The sequence below is a fragment of the Vigna angularis genome, chromosome 10 (genome assembly GCF_016808095.1).
Source record: "Vigna angularis cultivar LongXiaoDou No.4 chromosome 10, ASM1680809v1, whole genome shotgun sequence".
Lineage (NCBI taxonomy): Eukaryota > Viridiplantae > Streptophyta > Magnoliopsida > Fabales > Fabaceae > Vigna > Vigna angularis.
In genome coordinates, this window is record NC_068979.1 from 18,966,834 (window position 1) to 18,972,843 (window position 6,010).

The window sequence follows — 6,010 nt, forward strand, 5'->3', positions numbered from 1 at the left end:
AATCAACTAGGGGATGTCACATCTCATAATCCCTCACTCTCATATTTAACCAACCAGAAGTTACCACATCATCTTCTTTTTTCCTCAAGCAGATATGCAATACATTAATGTCTTCACCACAAACCATCATCAAACCTCCACATAGTCACTAGAATATTTGAATCGTGTCGTCATTGCATGTACAAGCATTGAAGAAGGGAAAAGTTTGTTCCACCCAACATAAACTGAAACATAAAATGTTGCAACACCATCACACACTTGTTGACGACACAAAACTCCATCATGTCAGCCACACAAAACACCGTCACTAGAGATCTCAAGCTCCACCCACGTAAATCAAGCTCTACTCACTACTAGCCTCACCAAACACAATTGTCCACTGTGTGCATCATCGAAGTAGCACATTGCATGTTATTGCAATCCCATCGTTTGGCACTCAGTAGAGTTATCACCAACACCATTTGAGTTCCATGCATATCGTATAGGAAGAGCTTTTGTGCACAATACGCTAGATTAACACTTCCACCGTTAATCTCCATCAAAGACTGCATGAGCTCCTCTCCAGATCACAAGCTAAAACTCTCTACAGATCCATGATTTATCCTCCTCGCAACCACCAAAAAACACACAGGAGCATTAGAAGATCAACCCAGCTATTGATCTGAACACACTCATCAAACCTTTAATTGCATCCTAGAAATTGTTACAACATGCAGACCATGACAACCATGGAAACCCAAATCACACATGACTCATCGAACACATCTCCATCAAACCTCACTTATCGAGCCATGCGAGCACCGATCCAATCTTCTCTACATATCTAGGAGCACACTCGCCAGAAAATGCTCACTCCACTGCATATCTAACATGACTCATCGTCCTTGCGCCTTGGTTGACTTCCACAAACCTAACTACAAATTCACCAAGCCAACAAAGTGCCAATAGTGTTTCTTCCATCAAATTTCTATATCATATTTGACAATACCTACAAATCTCATTGCAAATTCAGTAACCAATGATGACTCTCCAACAATAAGGAATTCATCTTTTGTAATATGGAATATCATACTAAGTTGTAACCACATAATATACTAATAATATTCTACCGAGTCATATGTTCTTGATACTCACTCTAATGTGTCATCATAAATAACATTATCGTTTTTACTTGTAAGAATCACCATACAAATGGAGAAATAAGATCAAAACAATCAACACAAGAATATAACGTGAAAACTTTAAAATCGAAAAAAATCACAACCTTGTTTAATAACAACTAGAGAATAACAATATGTGATATTTTTTACAACATATGCAATATTTCTTCCATGCCTTTTAACCATAAATAGAAAGAATTTAACACAACACTATACTATAATAATTTAAGAAAAGTTAAAAACAAGTTAGAGTGTTTTTTATTTGAGGCAACTAAAATAATGAACTTTAAATTCATTATATAGTCACTAACACTCACTTATTTGCTCATCCTAAGTGATGTGAGACTTTTCAAAATGTATTATTTTCATCAACTCAACATAAATAACTAATTGAAAGATTTTTAAAATTTATAAAATAAATAATTTAAACTTTTAGATTTTAAGTTAACAGATTTTAAAAAATAATAGAAATTTTAAGCCATTATTAATTAAGTTTTTTCAATAAGAAAATATTACATCAGGTTAATTTTGAAAACAATAACAATATTTAAAAGTTCAAAACTTTGGATTTGAAAAAAATATGAATAATGTATCGTATATAAGTTTGCATATCAAAATTAAGCATTTATATTTTTATTTCAAAATAAAATAATATGTGACAATAATACAGTAAAATAACAGTTAACCACTATTCAATTAAAAAATATAAATATTTTAAGTACTTAATATGTAAAATCCAAAAATTGGTATATTTTAGAAGTGATGATAGTTTAAAAACAGTAAGTCTCGGTTATTTTAATATTAAATGGTTTAGTTATAAATAGTTTTGTTATAAACGACTTTCATTATTTTAAAACGTATCATCTCTCTATAAACCAATTTTCCAGAGTTCTCTACCTTCTCTCTAAGTGTTCTTGTTCCTAAGTTATCTGTTTGACGATCAGGGGGTGTCTAGACGATCACGACGTCAATGTCTATAAATCTAGTCGATCAATTTCAAGAATAGAGAAAATAAGTTTTGACTCTTTTTTCCTCTCTTGTTCCTAATCTGTTTTTAGAAAAATCTTGTACTGTTGCATGTGTAATCATTCATGGTTTATCTAGAGTTCTAAAGATTCTATACCTTTCCAATTTGGTATCTCGTAGGTTTGTTTAGAGATTCCTTGCGTTTCAAGCAATCGATGAAATGTTTCTTTGAGTTGGACACTTTATTGCAAGGTAAGGAAAGCTAATTTGCTTTTTATAAGTGTAGTAAAATGGGTTAAATCAGTTAATTTGTGTGTATGTGTTTTATATAAAAACAAGTGGTGTTAAATTGGGGAAAAGTGTTGAGTGATTGTAAATTTAGGATGTGTTTTGATAATTTTGATTGTATGATTGTTGTTGTGAGTTATTGCATGAGGAATTTAATATGTTATTAAGATAAAATTGTATTAATAATGATGGTTGTGGATATATGAAATTACAGTCCAGATTGTACCTTCAATGGATGTTGTAGGTAATGTCAATTTTGGAATAATGAGAACAATGTGAAATTTGTAGTCTAGTATTTGTCTTTGAGTGTTTTGTGATTTGTTAGTATCATTAAATGGTCAAATAAAGGAGGTTAAGGAAGGGAGATAAAATGAGTTCAAATCCTACTTGTTTTTGAGTGAAAATTAGGGGTTTTGGTGAGTGAGTTTTTGAGTAAGCAGTTGGTTAGGTAAAAGAGAAGTTTAGGGATTGTTTTGAAGTCCATTAGGACTTGTGATAGTGGTTAAACAAGAAAAATCTGGTTTGTAATGCAAAAAAGAGTTTGAAAGGGCTTGTTGGAGTGATTTCGAGTCTATTAAGGGGGGTTTTAAGTATTGAGTATTTAAAGGAGCAATTCTGTGGAGTAGGAGTTGGTTTAGGGTCTATTGTTGAGTCAATTAGAACTTGTTGGTGCAGTAAAACCAGTGGCATAAGTGGTAAAAGAGGTAGAAATGAGATTGGGTAGCTTAGAGAACTTAATTTGGTAGTGACAAATTTGAGTTACAACAATGTTTTCAGAGTTTTCTTAGATTTTTTGAGGGTCCTAAAGGCCTTTAGAAGTTGGGGGTAAAGTGTTCAAAGTGAAAAAATTGAGTTTGGTACCTACTGATAGTGTTGAGCGCCCAAATAGGGTGCTGAGTGCCCATTTTTCAGTGGCCAGGGCGCTGAGCGCCAGCCCTTGAGTTTTCGAGTAGACTGCACTACAACAGTTTTGGGGAGTTTTCGAGTTTCAGTTATCGGCTTTTTACGTTCTTTAGGTCGTTTTGGGGGGTTTTGAACCCTTCCGGAGTTGTTGGTGAGGGTTTCAAAGCTGGTTTCCTTACCTAAATAAAAGTATCAAGATGTCATGAAGAAATTGTGTTATTGTGTGATTTGTATGAGTGTTTCTATTTCTTTAATGTATGATCAGTATTCTCATGTATTGATGTATTATTTGAATGTTAAAGTGTATGTACATATGTATGATTTCAAATGGTTTTCAAGGTTGGAAAAGAGAATTCCATTTCCAAGGAGGAATATCTTATTAGGGGATTCATGTGTATAAATTGTAAGAAGCCAATATGGGGTTATCTTGATACTCTAATGATCATTCATGCTCAATTAGAGAGTGATGAGTCATGTCGTGACAGGAGCAAAAGGTCCTAGCCTGGAGTCCTTTCTTCATGGTGGCAAAGGACGTTTTAAGGACTAACCTTGTATGACAGCTTTGAGTGGGTCAATTATTCCACCACACAAGTGGAGAACCTTCCATGACTCAACATTTATACTATATTGTAAAGGGTTTGGCCAAGTCCGAGTGGTGTGAATAGAAAATAGAATATGTGTAATGGTGAGATATGTTCTACTAATTGTGTGATTGAAATTGTATATTGAATTTTATTTTTCCATGTTAAAATGGGATGTGATATATGTTTCTTGTAAGTTATCATATGTAATATGTACATTTTATTTTAGTAGTTTTATATTATTAAAACGGCATAATAAATTATAAAATTTTTATTACACATTCAATTAAAAGTTTTCAATTGTAATTAAGTCAATTTTTATCATACATATTTTATATAAAAACACATTTATTTTCAAAAACATGGTCTCATAATGCTATCACAAATTGAATCAAACAAAAACTATTGAAAACAAATATTAAAAGAACTCAAACATCAGTATTTCCGAATGTTGATCTCAAAAATCATTTGACCTTATTAAAATAATGCATTGATCAAAACATATTTCAGACTATTTTTTATTATGTATTGTGGAGCATCTCTCATCTTATAATAAATATATTATAATGCTTTATTTTACATATAAAATAAAATGATGTTTATTTTACAAAATATTGGAATGTACATCTATCATTATTTTAAAAATAGTTACTGTAATAAATATTTGACTATCTGAAAATAAATAATTTGAAATAAATTCCATATATCTGAAATGTACATCTATCATTAGTTATAGAACGCCAATTGTGTCATATTTGTTTTCTAAAATATTTAATCTGAATGTTTTTTATCCATTCCATATATCTGAAATGTATCAAAAATTTTAATATGATATTTTTTGTCATTTGCTATGATTGGGAGGTGCATATTTCAAAAGCCCCGGGGTCCTTTAGAAATAAATAAGAGTTCTTCTTCTGTACCTATAAAATTTATTCTTACTACATCTAATATATATGTGAATTCCCATTTAACCCTAACTGTTTTACCCTACTTCACCAGAACCCGAGAAGTACCTCCTCCAACAATGTAGGAGAAACCACACCGCAACACACACCAAACCGTGTTTCCATAAAACAAAGAAGGGTAAAAGTGGAATTCAAAAAATAATAGGTGTAAGAAGAAATCGATAGGGTGCATAAAGAAACACCTCCATACTTTTTTAAACGTAGGAGGCACATGTTGCAATTGTACCTGAATCTGTTACATCCAAGTGTGAGTACCACCACCTACCCTGACTCCCTAATAAATACTTCAAATTTCTTAAAACTTTGTTTCATAAAAGTAGCTTACTCAATTACAAAGATTTAATCAAAATAATTATTAAATTAGAAGGATGTGATGAAAATGTAAAACGACAAACCTATATAGATTTTATTGTATAAATAAAACTTGTGTCTTTAGACAAAAAAGTATATTATTGTATAATTATACTTTTAAAAAATAATTAAATTTTTATTAAACTTTTAGTGTTTTTATCAATTTTTCTTAAGAGTTGTATATATTTTTTAACGAGTCATTTTATTTAATGTAATTTATCTGACGAGTATTAATAAAGAAATAAAAAATATATTTTTTTTTGTCTCTCTAAGATTAAATACATATGATAAGTAAAAAACTTAAGAATTATGATGAAATTTATTAAAATATAAGAAATAATAAAACAATGTAAAAATTAAAAACTGTCAAACCAGGACATGTCGAAGAAAGGGGCAAATGTCTGAAAAAGATGAGCTTGAGTATTTTATATGGCTTTCCCAAAACACAGCTCATCTCATTCCTCAGAATTTACATCTCTCTAAAACTTAAACCTCTACCTTTTCTCCTCCTTCTCTCTAGAAATCCTCCATCTCCTTTAACTTTTTCCTCAAGTAGCCACCGTCTAAGCAATTTGGGAGTCAAGATCTTCAATCTACACCGATCAAAATCAAGTTTAAAGTAAGTAAGTTCATTCTCTTCTTAGAAATTCTACTTCCTGGCACATGCAAACCAAGTTCCTGGTTGCATGTGTTCATCAACTCCTTCTTCTTATTTCTGACTATTTTTCTGGTAATTTGGGTTGGTATTTCTTCACCGTTCGGTGAAGTATAGGTGTTCTTGGTATAATCCTGGGAA